The sequence below is a fragment of the Halictus rubicundus genome, unplaced genomic scaffold (assembly GCF_050948215.1).
Source record: "Halictus rubicundus isolate RS-2024b unplaced genomic scaffold, iyHalRubi1_principal scaffold0019, whole genome shotgun sequence".
NCBI lineage: Eukaryota > Metazoa > Arthropoda > Insecta > Hymenoptera > Halictidae > Halictus > Halictus rubicundus.
Window position 1 is genome coordinate 1520946 of NW_027488560.1, and position 21580 is coordinate 1542525.

A 21580-nucleotide genomic window follows, 5' to 3' on the forward strand; every position below is an offset into this window, starting at 1 on the left:
TAGGATAGAGGATAGGATAGGATAGAGGATAGGATAGGATAGAGGATAGGATAGGATAGAGGATAGGATAGGATAGAGGAGACGATAGGATAGAGGATAGGATAGGATAGAGGATAGGATAGACGATAGGATAGAGGATAGGATAGAGGATAGGACATAAGATTGGATAGGATAGACGATAGGATAGAGGTTAGGATAGACGATTGGATAGGATAGAGGATATTATAGGAAAGAGGATATGATATGCTAGAGGATACGATATTATAAAGGATAGGATAGGATAGAGGATCGGTTAGGATAGAGGATTGGATAGGATAGAGGATAGGATAGGATAGAGGATAGGATATAGGATTGGATAGGGTAGAGGATCGGATAGGATAGAGGATTGGATAGGATAGAGGATAGGATAGGATAGAGGAGAGGACATAAGATTGGATAGGATAGACGATAGGATAGGATAGAGGATAGGATAGGGGATAGGATAGAGGATAGGATAGAGGTTAGGATAGGATAGAGGATAGGACATAAGATTGGATAGGATAGACGATAGGATAGGATAGAGGATAGAATAGGATAGAGGATAGGATAGGGGATAGGATAGGATAGAGAATAGGATAGGATAGAGGGTAGGATAGGGGATTGGATAGGATAGAGGATAGGAGACGATGGAGGATAGGATAGGATAGAGGATAGGATAGGATAGAGGATAGGATGGGATAGCGGAGAGGATAGGATAGAGGATCGGATAGGATCGAGGATAGGATAGGATAGAGGATACGATAGGATAGGATAGAGGATTGGATAGGATAGAGGATAGGATAGGATAGAGGGTAGGATAGGATAGAGGATAGGATAGGATAGAGGATAGGACATAAGATTGGATAGGATAGACGATAGGATAGGATAGAGGATAGAATAGGATAGAGGATAGGATAGGATAGAGGATAGGACATAGGATTGGATAGGATGGACGTTAGGATAGGATAGAGGATAGAATAGGATAGAGGATAGGATAGGATAGACGATAGGATAGAGGATAGGATAGAGGATAGGATAGACGATTGGATAGGATAGAGGATATTATAGGAAAGAGGATATGATATGCTAGAGTATACGATATTATAGAGGATAGGATAGGATAGAGGATCGGTTAGGATAGAGGATTGGATAGGATAGAGGATAGGATAGGATAGAGGATAGGATAGGATAGAGGATAGGATAGGATAGAGGATAGGATAGGGGATAGGATAGAGGATAGGATAGAGGATAGGATAGGATAGAGGATAGGATAGGATAGCGGAGAGGATAGGATAGAGGATCGGATAGGATCGAGGATAGGATAGAATAGAGGATAGGATAGGATAGAGGATAGGATAGGATAGAGGATAGGATAGGATAGAGGATAGGATAGGATAGAGGATAGGATAGGATAGAGGATAGGATAGGATAGAGGATAGGATAGGATAGAGGATAGGATAGGATAGAGGATAGGATAGGATAGAGGATAGGATAGGATAGAGGATAGGATAGGATAGAGGATAGGATAGGATAGAGGATAGGATATAGGATTGGATAGGGTAGAGGATCGGATAGGATAGAGGATTGGATAGGATAGAGGATAGGATAGGATAGAGGATAGGATAGAGGATTGGATAGTAAAAGGATAGGAGAGGATAGAGGATATTATAGGAAAGAGGATATGATATGCTAGAGGATACGATATTATAGAGGATACGATAGGATAGAGGATCGGTTATGATAGAGGATTGGATAGGATAGAGGATAGGATAGGATAGAGGATAGGATAGGATAGAGGATAGGATAGGGGATAGGATAGAGGATAGGATAGAGGATAGGATAGGATAGAGGATAGGATAGGATAGAGGATCGGATAGGATCGAGGATAGGATAGGATAGAGGATAGGATAGGATAGAGGATAGGATAGGATAGAGGATAGGATAGGATAGATAATAGGATAGGATAGAGGATAGGATATTATAGAGGATACGATAGGATAGAGGATAGGATAGAGGATAGGATAGAGGATAGGATAGAGGATAGGATAGAGGATAGGATAGGATAGAGGATATGATAGGATAGAGGATAGGATAGGATAGAGGATAGGATAGGATAGAGGATAGGATAGGATAGAGGATAGTATAGGATAGAGGATAGGATAGGATAGAGGACAGGAGACGATAGAGGATAGGATAGGAGAGAGGTTAGGATAGGATAGATAATAGGATAGGATAGAGGATAGGATAGGATAGAGGATACGATAGGATAGAGGATAGGATAGAGGATAGGATAGAGGATAGGACATAGGATTGGATAGGATGGACGTGTAACGGTTGCGTTTTCCTTACGCGAGCGTTTAACCGCGAGAGGAAGGAATTCTGTCCTCTCCTGGATTTGCTCAGCGGCCCGGGTCGGCGGAGAGGACAGCGGGTGAAATAAACGGAGGCTGTTTTAACGAAAGATATGTTTTATTGCCGGCGGCGACTTGCCCCGGGTAGTGATGACGGTTCCCGGCTGGTGGGCTCCGGTACGACGGCTGGCTGTAAGCAGCACGAGAAAAACGACACGTTATCCTAATCTTAAATTAATCTAAACCTAATATACGCGGTAAAATTACGACGAAACGCGGAGCGAGCGGGATTCGCTAATACGACGGTAACGCGGAGCGAGCAGGATTCTCTTATACGGCGGTAACGCGAAGCGAGCAGGATTCGCTTTTACGGCGGAAATACGGAGCGATCGGGACTCGCTATGTTACGGCGAAACGCGGAGCGATCAGGATTCGCTGTTACGGCGGGAACGCGGAGCGATCAGGATTCGCTGTTACGGCGGGAATGCGGAGCGATCAGGATTCGCTGTTACGGCGGAACGCGGAGCGATCGGGATTCGCTATTTTTACGACGTTTCTCCGATTCGGTGGATTCCCGGGATTCCGGATCTACGGCTGGTCGGTGGGAACCACCGCGGCTCGGCGAGATGATAGTGAACTGGTGTTTCCTCGCTGATGGCCGAGCGCACGGTGGCCGCGAATCTACTCCGGCTCCGGACCGACGGGACGCCCCACTCGTCGCCCCCAAATCGAATCGCGGTGGGGGTCGCTCGCACCCAGACGTTCCCAGAGAACGAGCTTCCCGTCACCAACGTCGTAGCTCGTGCAAGACGAGCTCCGAACGCGGCTGCGATCCGACGAGGACTGTCACGAATGTGACGAGACGCCTGGTCGCGGACCGGTGAGCGAATTTCGCAGGATCGGCGGAAAGGAATCGGGGAGGGGGGAGAGAGCTGGAGCGCGCGACGAGCAGTAGCGCCCGGAGACACTGCTCTCGTCCGTCTGCTCACTCGAGACCTCCTCGCGGTACTGGTGTCGCACGCACACGGAAGAAGCCGTAGTACGGGTCCCACCTAGCACCAGCGTGTTCGCACACACACACGGAAGAAGCCGTAGTATGCGTGTTCACACGCGGCTGCGAGTGGCCAAGAGCTTGGGATGATCCCCGTTGAGCAGCTCCAAGCCAACTCCGAACTAAACGCGTTTTGCTCCGGTATTTATGTAGAAAGCGCGGACCACGGAGAGCGCGCCGTCTCGCGAAATGTTCGCGAAGCGGCGGCGTGCTCCGATTGGTTCGCGCTCGGGACGGTTGCGGATTGGCTCGCACTAAGGTCCGCTGTGCGAGCTCGCGACGGAACGCGGATTTCGCCGTTTCGTCGCAGACGTTAGGATAGGATAGAGGATAGAATAGGATAGAGGATAGGATAGGATAGTGGATAGGACTTAGGAATGGATAGGATGGACGATAGGATAGGATAGAGGATAGGATAGGATAGAGGATAGGATATGATAGAAGATAGGACATAGGATTGGATAGGATAGACTATAGGATAGGATAGAGGATAGAATAGGATAGAGGATAGGATAGGATAGAGGATAGGATTGGATAGAGGATAGGATAGGGGATAGGATAGGATAGGATAGAGGATAGGATAGGGGATTGGATAGGATAGAGGATAGGAGACGATGGAGGATAGGATAGGATAGAGGATAGGATAGGATAGAGGATAGTATAGGATAGAGGATAGGATAGAGGATAGGATAGAGGATTGGATAGGATAGAGTATATTATAGGAAAGAGGATATGATATGCTGGAGGATACGATATTATAAAGGATTTGATAGGATAGAGGATCGGATAGGATAGACGATAGGATAGGATAGAGGGTAGGATTGGATAGAGGAGAGGATAGGATAGAGGATAGGATAGGATAGGGGATAGGATAGGATAGAGGATATGATAGGATAGAGGATAGGATAGGATAGAGGATAGGATAGGATAGAGGATAGAATAGGATAGAGGAGTGGATAGGATAGAGGATAGGATAGGATAGGATAGAGGATAGGATAGGATAGAGGATAGGATAGGATAGAGGATAGCATATAGGATTGGATAGGGTAGAGGATCGGATAGGATAGAGGATTGGATAGGATAGAGGATAGGATAGGATTGAGGATAGGATAGGATAGAGGATAGGATAGGATAGAGGATAGGATAGGATAGAGGATAGGATAGGATAGAGGATAGGAAAGGATAGATGATAGGATAGGATAGTGGATAGGACAGGATAGAGCAGACGATAGAGGATAGGATAGGATAGAGGATAGGATAGAGAATAGGATAGGATAGAGGATCGGATAGGATGGGATAGAGGATAGGAGACTATAGAGGATAGGATAGAGGACAGGCTACGATAGAGGATAGGATAGGATAGAGGATATGATAGGATAGAGGATAGGATAGGATAGAGGGTAGGATTGGATACAGGAGAGGATAGGATAGAGGATAGGGTAGGATAGGGGATAGGATAGGATAGAGGATATGATATGATAGAGGATAGGATAGGATAGAGGATAGGATAGAGGATAGGATATGATGGAGGATGGGATAGGATAGAGGATAGGATAGAGGATAGGATATGATGGAGGATGGGATAGGATAGCGTATAGGATAGGATAGAGTATGGAATAGGATAGAGGATAGTATCGGATAGAGGATAGGATACGGGATTGGATAAGATAGAGGATTGGATAGGATAGAGGATAGGATAGGATAGTGGATAGGACTTAGGAATGGATAGGATGGACGATAGGATAGGATAGATGATAGGATAGGATAGAGGATAGGATAGGATAGAGGATAGGATAGGATAGAGGATAGGATAGGATAGAGGAGAGGATAGGATAGAGGATAGATTAGGATAGAGGATAGGAGAGGATAGAGGATAGGACATAGGATTGGATAGGATGGACGTTAGAATAGGATAGAGGATAGAATAGGATAGAGGATATAATAGAGGATTGGATAGGAGAGGATCGGATAGGATAGAGGATAGGAAAGGATAGATGATAGGATAGGATAGTGGATAGGACGGGATAGAGCAGACCATAGAGGATAGGATAGGATAGAGGATAGGATAGAGAATAGGATAGGATAGAGGATCTGATAGGATAGGATAGAAGATAGGAGACTATAGAGGATAGGATAGAGGACAGGCTACGATAGAGGATAGGATAGGAGAGAGGATAGGATAGGATAGATAATAGGATAGGATAGAGGATAGGATAGGATAGAGGATAGGATAGGATAGATGATAGGACATAGGTTTGGATAGGATGGACGTTAGGATAGGATAGAGGATAGAATAGGATAGAGGATATAATAGAGGATTGGATAGGATAGAGTATATTATAGGAAAGAGGATATGATATGCTAGAGGATACGATATTATAGAGGATTGGATAGGATAGAGGATCGGATAGGATAGAGGATAGGATAGGATAGAGAATAGGATAGGATAGAGGATAGGATAGAGGATAGGATAGGATAGAGGATAGGATAGGATAGTGGATTGGATAGGATCGACGTTAGGATAGGATAGAGGATAGGATAGAGGATAGGATAGGATAGCGTATAGGATAGGATAGAGTATGGAATAGGATAGAGGATAGTATCGGATAGAGGATAGGATAGGGGATTGGATAGGATAGATGATTGGATAGGATAGAGGATAGGATAGGATAGAGGATAGGACTTAGGATTGGATAGGATGGACGATAGGATAGGATAGAGGATAGGATAGGATAGAGGATAGGATAGGATAGAGGATAGGATAGGATAGAGGATAGGATAGGATAGAGGATAGGATAGGATAGGATAGGATAGGATAGAGGATAGGATAGGATAGAGGATACGATAGGATAGAGGATAGGATAGGATAGAGGATAGGATAGAGGATATGATAGGATAGAGGATAGGATAGGATAGAGGATAGGATAGGATAGATTATAGGATAGGGGATTGGATAGGATAGAGGATTGGATAGGATAGAGGATAGGATAGGATAGAGGATAGGACTTAGGATTGGATAGGATGGACGATAGGATAGGATAGAGGATAGGATAGGATAGAGGATAGGATAGGATAGAGGATAGGATAGGGTAGAGGATAGGATAGGATAGAGGATAGGATAGGATAGAGGATACGATAGGATAGAGGATAGGATAGGATAGAGGATAGGATAGGATAGAGGATAGGATAGAGGATATGATAGGATAGAGGATAGGATAGGATAGAGGATAGGATAGGATAGAGGATAGGATAGGATAGAGGATAGGATAGGATAGAGGAGAGGATAGGATAGAGGATCGGATAGGATCGAGGATAGGATAGGATAGAGGATAGGATAGGATAGAGGACAGGAGACGATAGAGGATAGGATAGGAGAGAGGATAGGATAGGATAGATAATAGGATAGGATAGAGGATAGGATAGGATAGAGGATACGATAGGATAGAGGATAGGATAGAGGATAGGATAGAGGATAGGATAGAGGATAGGATAGAGGATAGGATAGAGGATAGGATAGGATAGAGGATAGGATAGGATAGCGGAGAGGATAGGATAGACGATTGGATAGGATAGAGGATAGGATAGGATAGAGGGTAGGATAGGATAGAGGATAGGATAGGATAGAGGATAGGACATAAGATTGGATAGGATAGACGATAGGATAGGATAGAGGATAGAATAGGATAGAGCATAGGATAGAGGATAGGATAGAGGATAGGATAGAGGATAGGATAGAGGATAGGATAGAGGATTGGTTAGGATAGAGGATATTATAGGAAAGAGGATATGATATGCTAGAGGATACGATATTATAGAGGATAGGATAGGGGATTGGGTAGGATAGAGGATAGGATAGGATAGAGGGTAGGATAGGATAGAGGATAGGATAGGATTGAGGACAGGATAGGATAGAGGATAGGATAGTATAGAGGATAGGATAGGAGAGAGGATAGGATAGGATAGAGGATAGGATAGGATAGAGGATAGGATATGATAGAGGATAGGACATAGGATTGGATAGGATAGACGATAGGATAGAGGATAGAATAGGATAGAGGATAGGATAGGATAGAGGATAGGATTGGATAGAGAATAGGATAGGGGATAGGATAGGATAGGATAGAGAATAGGATAGGATAGAGGATAGGATAGGATAGAGGATAGGATAGGATAGCGGAGAGGATAGGATAGAGGATTGGATAGGATAGGGGATAGGATAGGATAGGGGGTAGGATAGGATAGAGGATAGGATAGGATAGAGGATAGGACATAAGATTGGATAGGATAGACGGTAGGATAGGATAGAGGTTAGAATAGGATAGAGCATAGGATAGAGGATAGGATAGAGGATAGGATAGAGGATAGGATAGAGGATAGGATAGAGGATTGGTTAGGATAGAGGATATTATAGGAAAGAGGATATGATATGCTAGAGGATACGATATTATAGAGGATAGGATATGATAGAGGATCGGATAGGATAGAGGATAGGATAGGGGATAGGATAGGATAGAGAATAGGATAGGATAGAGGGTAGGATAGGGGATTGGATAGGATAGAGGATAGGAGACGATGGAGGATAGGATAGGATAGAGGATAGGATAGGATAGAGGATGGGATAGGATAGAGGATAGGATAGGGGATAGGATAGGATAGAGAATGGGATAGGATGGAGGATAGGATAGGATAGAGGATATTATAGGAAGGAGGATATGATATGCTAAAGGATACGATATTATAGAGGATAGGATAGGGGATTGGGTAGGATAGAGGATAGGATGGGATAGAGGATAGGTTAGGATTGAGGACACGATAGGATAGAGGATAGGATAGTATAGAGGATAGGATAGGATAGAGGATAGGATAGGATAGATGATAGGATAGGATAGAGGATAGGATAGGATAGAGGATAGGATATGATAGAAGATAGGACATAGGATTGGATAGGATAGACTATAGGATAGGATAGAGGATAGAATAGGATAGAGGATAGGATAGAATAGAGGATAGGATTGGATAGAGGATAGGATAGGGGATAGGATAGGATAGGATAGAGGATAGGATAGGGGATAGGATAGGATAGGATAGAGGATAGGATAGGGGATTGGATAGGATAGAGGATAGGAGACGATGGAGGATAGGATAGGATAGAGGATAGGATAGGATAGAGGATAGTATAGGATAGAGGATAGGATAGAGGATAGGATAGAGGATAGGATAGAGGATAGGATAGAGGATAGGATAGAGGATTGGTTAGGATAGAGGATATTATAGGAAAGAGGATATGATATGCTAGAGGATACGATATTATAGAGGATAGGATATGATAGAGGATCGGATAGGATAGAGGATAGGATAGGGGATAGGATAGGATAGAGAATAGGATAGGATAGAGGGTAGGATAGGGGATTGGATAGGATAGAGGATAGGAGACGATGGAGGATAGGATAGGATAGAGGATAGGATAGGATAGAGGATGGGATAGGATAGAGGATAGGATAGGGGATAGGATAGGATAGAGAATGGGATAGGATGGAGGATAGGATAGGATAGAGGATATTATAGGAAGGAGGATATGATATGCTAAAGGATACGATATTATAGAGGATAGGATAGGGGATTGGGTAGGATAGAGGATAGGATGGGATAGAGGATAGGTTAGGATTGAGGACACGATAGGATAGAGGATAGGATAGTATAGAGGATAGGATAGGATAGAGGATAGGATAGGATAGATGATAGGATAGGATAGAGGATAGGATAGGATAGAGGATAGGATATGATAGAAGATAGGACATAGGATTGGATAGGATAGACTATAGGATAGGATAGAGGATAGAATAGGATAGAGGATAGGATAGAATAGAGGATAGGATTGGATAGAGGATAGGATAGGGGATAGGATAGGATAGGATAGAGGATAGGATAGGGGATTGGATAGGATAGAGGATAGGAGACGATGGAGGATAGGATAGGATAGAGGATAGGATAGGATAGAGGATAGTATAGGATAGAGGATAGGATAGAGGATAGGATAGAGGATTGGATAGGATAGAGTATATTATAGGAAAGAGGATATGATATGCTGGAGGATACGATATTATAAAGGATTTGATAGGATAGAGGATCGGATAGGATAGACGATAGGATAGGATAGAGGGTAGGATTGGATAGAGGAGAGGATAGGATAGAGGATAGGATAGGATAGGGGATAGGATAGGATAGAGGGTAGGATTGGATACAGGAGAGGATAGGATAGAGGATAGGATAGGATAGGGGATAGGATAGGATAGAGGATATGATATGATAGAGGATAGGATAGGATAGAGGATAGGATAGAGGATAGGATATGATGGAGGATAGGATAGGATAGCGTATAGGATAGGATAGAGTATGGAATAGGATAGAGGATAGTATCGGATAGAGGATAGGATAGGGGATTGGATAGGATAGATGATTGGATAGGATAGAGGATAGGATAGGATAGAGGATAGGACTTAGGATTGGATAGGATGGACGATAGGATAGGATAGAGGATAGGATAGGATAGAGGATAGGATAGGATAGAGGATAGGATAGGATAGAGGATAGGATAGGATAGAGGATAGGATAGGATAGAGGATAGGATAGGATAGGATAGGATAGGATAGAGGATAGGATAGGATAGAGGATACGATAGGATAGAGGATAGGATAGGATAGAGGATAGGATAGGATAGAGGATAGGATAGAGGATATGATAGGATAGAGGATAGGATAGGATAGAGGATAGGATAGGATAGAGTATAGGATAGGGGATTGGATAGGATAGAGGATTGGATAGGATAGAGGATAGGATAGGATAGAGGATAGGACTTAGGATTGGATAGGATGGACGATAGGATAGGATAGAGGATAGGATAGGATAGAGGATAGGATAGGATAGAGGATAGGATAGGGTAGAGGATAGGATAGGATAGAGGATAGGATAGGATAGAGGATACGATAGGATAGAGGATAGGATAGGATAGAGGATAGGATAGGATAGAGGATAGCATAGAGGATATGATAGGATAGAGGATAGGATAGGATAGAGGATAGGATAGGATAGAGGATAGGATAGGATAGAGGATAGGATAGGATAGTGGATAGGACAGGATAGAGCAGACGATAGAGGATAGGATAGGATAGAGGATAGGATAGAGAATAGGATAGGATAGAGGATCGGATAGGATAGGATAGAGGATAGGAGACTATAGAGGATAGGATAGAGGACAGGCTACGATAGAGGATAGGATAGGATAGAGGATATGATAGGATAGAGGATAGGATAGGATAGAGGATAGGATGGGATAGAGGATAGGATAGGATAGAGGGTAGGATTGGATACAGGAGAGGATAGGATAGAGGATAGGATAGGATAGGGGATAGGATAGGATAGAGGATATGATATGATAGAGGATAGGATAGGATAGAGGATAGGATAGAGGATAGGATATGATGGAGGATAGGATAGGATAGCGTATAGGATAGGATAGAGTATGGAATAGGATAGAGGATAGTATCGGATAGAGGCTAGGATACGGGATTGGATAGGATAGAGGATTGGATAGGATAGAGGATAGGATAGGATAGTGGATAGGACTTAGGAAGAGATAGGATGGACGATAGGATAGGATAGATGATAGGATAGGATAGAGGATAGGATAGGATAGAGGATAGGATAGGATAGAGGATAGGATAGGATAGAGGAGAGGATAGGATAGAGGATAGGATAGGATAGAGGATAGGATAGGGGATAGGATAGAGGATAGGATAGGATAGAGGATAGTATAGGATAGAGGATAGGATAGAGGATAGGATAGAGGATTGGATAGGATAGAGTATATTATAGGAAAGAGGATATGATATGCTGGAGCATACGATATTATAAAGGATTTGATAGGATAGAGGATCGGATAGGATAGACGATAGGATAGGATAGAGGGTAGGATTGGATAGAGGAGAGGATAGGATAGAGGATAGGATAGGATAGGGGATAGGATAGGATAGAGGATATGATAGGATAGAGGATAGGATAGGATAGAGGATAGGATAGGATAGAGTATAGAATAGGATAGAGGAGTGGATAGGATAGAGGATAGGATAGGATAGAGGATAGGATAGGATAGAGGATAGGATAGGATAGAGGATAGGATATAGGATTGGATAGGGTAGAGGATCGGATAGGATAGAGGATTGGATAGGATAGAGGATAGGATAGGATTGAGGATAGGATAGGATAGAGGATAGGATAGGATAGAGGATAGGATAGGATAGAGGATAGGATAGGGTAGAGGATAGGAAAGGATAGATGATAGTATAGAATAGTGGATAGGACAGGATAGAGCAGACGGTAGAGGATAGGATAGGATAGAGGATAGGATAGAGAATAGGATAGGATAGAGGATCGGATAGGATAGAGGATAGGATAGAGAATAGGATAGGATAGAGGATCGGATAGGATAGGATAGAGGATAGGAGACTATAGAGGATAGGATAGAGGACAGGCTACGATAGAGGATAGGATAGGATAGAGGATATGATAGGATAGAGGATAGGATAGGATAGAGGATAGGATAGGATAGAGGATAGGATAGGATAGAGGGTAGGATTGGATACAGGAGAGGATAGGATAGAGGATAGGATAGGATAGGGGATAGGATAGGATAGAGGATAGGATAGGATAGAGGATAGGATAGGATAGAGGATAGGATAGGATAGAGGATAGGATAGGATAGAGGAGAGGATAGGATAGAGGATCGGATAGGATCGAGGATAGGATAGGATAGAGGATAGGATAGGATAGAGGACAGGAGACGATAGAGGATAGGATAGGAGAGAGGATAGGATAGGATAGATAATAGGATAGGATAGAGGATAGGATAGGATAGAGGATACGATAGGATAGAGGATAGGATAGAGGATAGGATAGAGGATAGGATAGAGGATAGGATAGAGGATAGGATAGAGGATAGGATAGAGGATAGGATAGAGGATAGGATAGGATAGAGGATAGGATAGGATAGCGGAGAGGATAGGATAGACGATTGGATAGGATAGAGGATAGGATAGGATAGAGGGTAGGATAGGATAGAGGATAGGATAGGATAGAGGATAGGACATAAGATTGGATAGGATAGAGGATAGGACATAAGATTGGATAGGATAGAGGATAGAATAGGATAGAGCATAGGATAGAGGATAGGATAGAGGATAGGATAGAGGATAGGATAGAGGATAGGATAGAGGATAGGATAGAGGATAGGATAGAGGATTGGTTAGGATAGAGGATATTATAGGAAAGAGGATATGATATGCTAGAGGATACGATATTATAGAGGATAGGATAGGGGATTGGGTAGGATAGAGGATAGGATAGGATAGAGGATAGGTTAGGATTGAGGACAGGATAGGATAGAGGATAGGATAGCATAGAGGATAGGATAGGATAGAGGATAGGATAGGATAGATGATAGGATAGGATAGAGGATAGGATAGGATAGAGGATAGGATATGATAGAAGATAGGATTGGATAGAGGATAGGATAGGGGATAGGATAGGATAGGATAGAGAATAGGATAGGATAGAGGATAGGATAGGATAGAGGATAGGATAGGATAGCGGAGAGGATAGGATAGAGGATTGGATAGGATATAGGATAGGATAGGATAGAGGGTAGGATAGGATAGAGGATAGGATAGGATAGAGAATAGGACATAAGATTGGATAGGATAGACGATAGGATAGGATAGAGGATAGAATAGGATAGAGCATAGGATAGAGGATAGGATAGAGGATAGGATAGAGGATAGGATAGAGGATAGGATAGAGGATTGGTTAGGATAGAGGATATTATAGGAAAGAGGATATGATATGCTAGAGGATACGATATTATAGAGGATAGGATATGATAGAGGATCGGATAGGATAGAGGATAGGATAGGGGATAGGATAGGATAGAGAATAGGATAGGATAGAGGGTAGGATAGGGGATTGGATAGGATAGAGGATAGGAGACGATGGAGGATAGTATAGGATAGAGGATAGGATAGGATAGAGGATGGGATAGGATAGAGGATAGGATAGGGGATAGGATAGGATAGAGAATAGGATAGGATAGAGGATAGGATAGGATAGAGGATATTATAGGAAGGAGGATATGATATGCTAGAGGATACGATATTATAGAGGATAGGATAGGGGATTGGGTAGGATAGAGGATAGGATAGGATAGAGGATAGGATAGGATTGAGGACAGGATAGGATAGAGGATAGGATAGTATAGAGGATAGGATATGATAGAGGATAGGATAGGATAGAGGATAGGATAGGATAGAGGATATTATTGGATAGAGGATAGGATAGGGGATAGGATAGGATAGGATAGAGGATAGGATAGGGGATTGGATAGGATAGAGGATAGGAGACGATGGAGGATAGGATAGGATAGAGGATAGGATAGGATAGAGGATAGTATAGGATAGAGGATAGGATAGAGGATAGGATAGAGGATTGGATAGGATAGAGTATATTATAGGAAAGAGGATATGATATGCTAGAGGATACGATATTATAAAGGATTGGATAGGATAGAGGATCGGATAGGATAGACGATAGGATAGGATAGAGGGTAGGATTGGATAGAGGAGAGGATAGGATAGAGGATAGGATAGGATAGGGGATAGGATAGGATAGAGGATAGGATAGGATAGAGGATAGGATAGGATAGAGGATAGAATAGGATAGAGGAGTGGATAGGATAGAGGATAGGATAGGATAGAGGATAGGATAGGGGATAGGATAGAGGATAGGATAGAGGATAGGATAGGATAGAGGATAGAGGATAGGATAGCGGAGAGGATAGGATAGAGGATCGGATAGGATCGCGGATTGGATAGGATAGAGGATAGGATAGGATAGAGGATAGGATAGGATAGGGGATAGGATAGAGGATAGGATAGAGGATAGGATAGAGTATAGGATAGAGGATTGGTTAGGATAGAGGATATTATAGGAAAGAGGATATGATATGCTAGAGGATACGATATTATAGAGGATAGGATAGGATAGAGGATCGGATAGGATAGAGGATAGGATAGGGGATAGGATAGGTTAGAGAATAAGATAGGATAGAGGGTAGGATAGGGGATTGGATAGGATAGAGGATAGGAGACGATGGAGGATAGGATAGGATAGAGGATAGGATAGGATAGAGGATGGGATAGGATAGAGGATAGGATAGGGGATAGGATAGGATAGAGAATAGGATAGGATAGAGGATAGGATAGAGGATTGGATAGGATAGAGGATATTATAGGAAAGAGGATATGATATGCTAGAGGATACGATATTATAGAGGATAGGATAGGGGATTGGGTAGGATAGCGGATAGGATAGGATAGAGGATAGGATAGGATTGAGGACAGGATAGGATAGAGGATAGGATAGTATAGAGGATAGGATAGGATACAGAATAGGATAGGATAGATGATAGGATAGGATAGAGGATTGGATAGGATAGAGGATAGGATATGATAGAGGATAGGATAGGGGATAGGATAGAGGATAGGATAGAGGATAGGATAGGATATAGGATAGAGGATAGGATAGCGGAGAGGATAGGATAGGGGATAGGATAGGATAGGATAGAGGATAGGATAGGGGATTGGATAGGATAGAGGATAGGAGACGATGGAGGATAGGATAGGATAGAGGATAGGATAGGATAGAGGATAGTATAGGATAGAGGATAGGATAGAGGATAGGATAGAGGATTGGATAGGATAGAGTATATTATAGGAAAGAGGATATGATATGCTAGAGGATACGATATTATAAAGGATTGGATAGGATAGAGGATCGGATAGGATAGACGATAGGATAGGATAGAGGGTAGGATTGGATAGAGGAGAGGATAGGATAGAGGATACGATATTATAAAGGATTGGATAGGATAGAGGATCGGATAGGATAGACGATAGGATAGGATAGAGGGTAGGATTGGATAGAGGAGAGGATAGGATAGAGGATAGGATAGGATAGGGGATAGGATAGGATAGAGGATATGATTGGATAGAGGATAGGATAGGATAGAGGATAGGATAGGATAGAGGATAGAATAGGATAGAGGAGTGGATAGGATAGAGGATAGGATAGGATAGAGGATAGGATAGAATAGAGGGTAGGATTGGATAGAGGAGAGGATAGGATAGAGGATAGGATAGGGGATTTTATAGGATAGAGGATAGGATAGGATAGAGGATAGGATAGGATTGAGGACAGGATAGGATAGAGGATAGGATAGAGAATAGGATAGGATAGGATAGTGGATAGGACAGGATAGAGCAGACGATAGAGGATAGGATAGGATAGAGGATAGGATAGAGAATAGGATAGGATAGAGGATCGGATAGGATAGGATAGAGGATAGGAGACTATAGAGGATAGGATAGAGGACAGGCTACGATAGAGGATAGGATAGGAGAGACGATAGGATAGGATAGATAATAGGATTGGATAGAGGATAGGATAAGATAGAGGATAGGATAGGATAGAGGATAGGATAGGATAGAGTATGGAATAGGATAGAGGATAAGATAGGATAGAGGATAGGACTTAGGATTGGATAGGATGGACGATAGGATAGGATAGAGGATAGGATAGGATAGAGGATAGGATAGGATAGAGGATAGGATAGGATAGAGGATAGGATAGGATAGAGGATAGGATAGGATAGAGGATAGGATAGGATAGAGGATAGGATAGAGGATTGAATAGTATAAAGGATAGGAGAGGATAGAGGATAGGATAGGATTGAGGATAGGATAGGATAGCGGATAGGATAGGATAGAGCATAGGATAGGATAGAGGGTAGGATTGGATACAGGAGAGGATAGGATAGGATAGGGGATAGGATAGGATAGATGATATGATAGGATAGAGGATAGGATAGGGTAGAGGATAGGATAGGATAGTGGAGTGGATAGGATAGAGGATATGATAGGATAGAGGATAGGATAGGATAGAGGATAGGATAGGTTAGACGATAGGATAGGGTAGAGGATAGGATAGGATAGAGGAGTGGATAGGATAGACGATAGGATAGGATAGAGGATAGGATAGGGGATAGGATAGAGGGTAGGATAGAGGATAGGATAGGATAGAGGATAGAGGATAGGATAGCGGAGAGGATAGGATAGAGGATCGGATAGGATCGCGGATTGGATAGGATAGAGGATAGGATAGAGGATAGGATAGGATAGAGGATAGGATAGGATAGAGGATAGGATAGGATAGAGGATAGGATAGGATAGAGCATAGGATAGGATAGAGGGTAGGATTGGATACAGGAGAGGATAGGATAGAGCATAGGATAGGATAGGGGATAGGATAGGATAGAGGATATGATAGGATAGAGGATAGGATAGGATAGAGGATAGGATAGAGGATTGGATAGTATAAAGGATAGGACAGGATAGAGGATAGGATAGGATTGAGGATAGGATAGGATAGCGGATAGGATAGGATAGAGCATAGGATAGGATAGAGGGTAGGATTGGATACAGGAGAGGATAGGATAGAGGATAGGATAGGATAGGGGATAGGATAGGATAGAGGATATGATAGGATAGAGGATAGGATAGGATAGAGGATAGGATAGAGGATAGGATAGAGGATAGGATAGAGGATAGGATAGGATAGAGGATAGGATAGGATAGCGTATAGGATAGGATAGAGTATGGAATAGGATAGAGGATAGTATCGGATAGGGGATTGGATAGGATAGAGGATAGGACTTAGGATTGGATAGGATGGACGATAGGATAGGATTGAGGATAGGATAGGATAGAGGATATGATAGGATAGAGGATAGGATAGGATAGAGGATAGGATAGAGGATAGGATAGAGGATAGGATAGGATAGAGGATAGGATAGGATAGAGGATAGGATAGGATAGAGGATAGGATAGGATAGCGTATAGGATAGGATAGAGTATGGAATAGGATAGAGGATAGTATCGGATAGAGGATAGGATAGGCGATTGGATAGGATAGAGGATAGGATAGGATAGAGGATAGGACTTAGGATTGGATAGGAAGGACGATAGGATAGGATAGAGGATAGGATAGGATAGAGGATAGGGTAGAGGATTGGTTAGGATAGAGGATAGGATAGGATAGAGGAGAGGATAGGATAGAGGATAGGATAGGATAGAGGATCGGATAGGATAGAGGATAGGATAGGGGATAGGATAGGATAGAGAATAGGATAGGATAGAGGATCGGATAGGATAGGATAGTGGATAGGATAGAGGACAGGCTACGATAGAGGATAGGATAGGAGAGGGGATAGGATAGGATAGATAATAGGATAGGATAGAGGATAGGATAGGATAGAGGATAGGATAGGATAGAGGATAGGATAGGATAGAGTATGGAATAGGATAGAGGATAGTATCGGATAGAGGATAGGATAGGGGATTGGATAGGATAGAGGATAGGATAGGATAGAGGATAAGATAGGATAGAGGATAGGACTTAGGATTCGATAGGATGGACGATAGGATAGGATAGAGGATAGGATAGGATAGAGGATAGGATAGGATAGAGGATAGGATAGGATAGAGGAGAGGATAGGATAGAGGATAGGATAGGATAGAGGATAGGATAGGATAGAGGATAGGATAGGATAGAGGACAGGAACGATAGAGGATAGGATAGGAGAGAGGATAGGATAGGATAGATAATAGGATAGGATAGAGGATAGGATAGGATAGAGGATAGGATAGGATAGAGGATAGGATGGAGGATAGGATAGAGGATAGGATAGAGTATAGGATAGGATAGAGGATAGGATAGGATAGAGGATAGGATAGGATTGAGGATAGGATAGGATAGCGGATAGGATAGGATAGAGTATAGAATAGGATAGAGAATAGGATCGGATGGAGGATAGGATAGGATAAGGGATAGGATAGAGGATAGGATAGAGGATAGGATAGGATAGATGATAGGATAGGATAGCGGATAGGATGGGATAGAGTATGGAATACGATAGAGGATAGGATAGGGGATTGGATAGGATAGAGGATTGGATAGGATAGAGGATAGGATAGGATAGAGGATAGGATAGAATAGAGGATAGGATAAGATAGGATTGAGGATAGGATAGGATAGAGGATTGGATAGGGGATTTTATAGGATAGAGGATAGGATAGGATTGAGGATAGGATAGGATAGAGGATAGGATAGGATAGATAATAGGATAGGATAGTGGATAGGACAGGATAGAGCAGACGATAGAGGATAGGATAGAGAATAGGATAGGATAGAGGATCGGATAGGATAGGATAGAGGATAGGAGACTATAGAGGATAGGATAGAGAATAGGATAGGATAGAGGATCGGATAGGATAGGATAGAGGATAGGAGACTATAGAGGATAGGATAGAGGACAGGCTACGATAGAGGATAGGATAGGAGAGAGGATAGGATAGGGTAGAGGATAGGATAGGATAGAGGATAAGATAGGATAGAGGATAGGATAGGATAGAGGATAGGATAGGATAGAGGATAGGATGGAGGATAGGAGAGAGGATAGGATAGAGGATAGGATAGAGAATAGAATAGGATAGAGGATAGGATAGAGGATAGGATTGAGGATAGGATAGGATAGCGGATAGGATAGGATAGAGTATAGAATAGGATAGAGAATAGGATCCGATGGAGGATAGGCCTATCCCTTATCCTAAGGGATAGGATAGAGGATAGGATAGAGGATAGGATAGGATAGATGATAGGATAGGATAGCGGATAGGATGGGATAGAGTATGGAATAGGATAGAGGATAGGGTAGGGGCTTGGATAGGATAGAGGATAGGATAGGATAGAGGATAGGATAGGATAGAGGATAGGATTGGATAGAGGATAGGATAGGATAGAGGATATTATAGGAAAGAGGATATGATATGCTAGAGGATACGATATTATAGAGGATAGGATAGAGGATAGGATAGGATAGATGATAGGATAGAGGATAGGATAGGATAGATGATAGGATAGGATAGCGGATAGGATGGGATAGAGTATGGAATAGGATAGAGGATAGGATAGGGGATTGGATAGGGGATTTTATAGGATAGAGGATAGGATAGGATTGAGGATAGGATAGGATAGAGGATAGGATAGGATAGATAATAGGATAGGATAGAGGATAGGATAGGATAGAGGATAGGAAAGGATAGATGATAGGATAGGATAGTGGATAGGACAGGATAGAGCAGACGATAGAGGATAGGATAGAGAATAGGATAGGATAGAGGATCGGATAGGATAGGATAGAGGATAGGAGACTATAGAGGATAGGATAGAGGACAGGCTACGATAGAGGATAGGATAGGATAGATAATAGGATAGGATAGAGGATAGGAAAGGATAGAGGATAGGATAGGATAGAGTATGGAATACGATAGAGGATAGTATCGGATAGAGGATAGGATGGGGGATTGGATAGGATAGAGGATTGGATAGGATAGAGGATAGGACAGGATAGAGGATAGGATAGGATAGAGGATAGGATAGGATGGGATAGAGGATAGGAGACTATAGAGGATAGAATAGAGGACAGGAAACGATAGAGGATAGGATACGAGAGAGGATAGGATAGGATAGATAAAAGGATAGGATAGAGGATAGGATAGGATAGAGGATAGGATAGGATAGAGGATAGGATAGGATAGAGGATAGGATAGGATAGAGGATAGGATAGGATTGAGGATAGGATAGGATAGCGGATAGGATAGGATAGAGTATAGAATAGGATAGAGAATAGGATCGGATGGAGGATAGGATAGGATAAGGGATAGGATAGAGGATAGGATAGGATAGATGATAGGATAGGATAGCGAATAGGATGGGATAGAGTATGGAATAGGATAGAGGATAGGATAGGGGATTGGATAGGATAGAGGATTGGATAGGATAGAGGATAGGATAGGATAGAGGATAGGATAGGATAGAGGATAGGATAGGATAGATAATAGGATAGGATAGAGGATAAGATAGGATAGAGGATAGGAAAGGATAGATGATAGGATAGGATAGTGGATAGGACAGGATAGAGCAGACGATAGAGGATAGGATAGAGAATAGGATAGGATAGAGGATCGGATAGGATAGGATAGAGGATAGGAGACTATAGAGGATAGGATAGAGGACAGGCAACGATAGAGGATATGATAGGAGAGAGGATAGGATAGGATAGATAATAGGATAGGATAGAGGATAGGATAGGATAGAGGATAGGATAGGATAGAGGATAGGATAGGATAGAGGATAGGATAGGATAGAGGATAGGACATAGGATTGGATAGGATGGACGATAGGATAGGATAGAGGATAGGATAGGATAGAGGATAGGATTGGATAGAGGATAGGATAGGAGAGAGGATAGGACATAGGATTGGATAGGATGGACGATAGGATAGGATAGAGGATAGGATAGGATAGAGGATAGGATTGGATAGAGGATAGGATAGGGGATAGGATAGGATAGAATAGAGAATAGGATAGGATAGAGAATAGGATAGGATAGAGAATAGGATAGGATAGAGGATAGGATAGAGGATAGGATAGGATAGAGGATAGGATAGGATAGTGGATTGGATAGGATCGACGTTAGGATAGGATAGAGGATAGGATAGGATCGAGTATAGAATAGGATAGAGGATAAAATCGGATGGGTGATAGGATAGGATCGAGGATAGGATAGGATAGAGGATAGGATAGGATAGAGGATAGGATAGGATAGAGGATAGGATAGGATAGAGGATAGGATAGGATAGAGGATAGGATGGAGGATTGGATAGAGGATAGGATAGAGGATAGGATAGATAATAGGATAGGATAGATAATAGGATAGGATAGAGGATAGGATAGGATAGAGGATAGGATAGGATAGAGGATAGGATAGGATAGAGGATAGGATAGGATAGAGGATAGGACATAGGATTGGATAGGATGGACGATAGGATAGGATAGAGGATAGGATAGGATAGAGGATAGGATTGGATAGAGGATAGGATAGGGGATAGGATAGGATAGAATAGAGAATAGGATAGGATAGAGAATAGGATAGGAT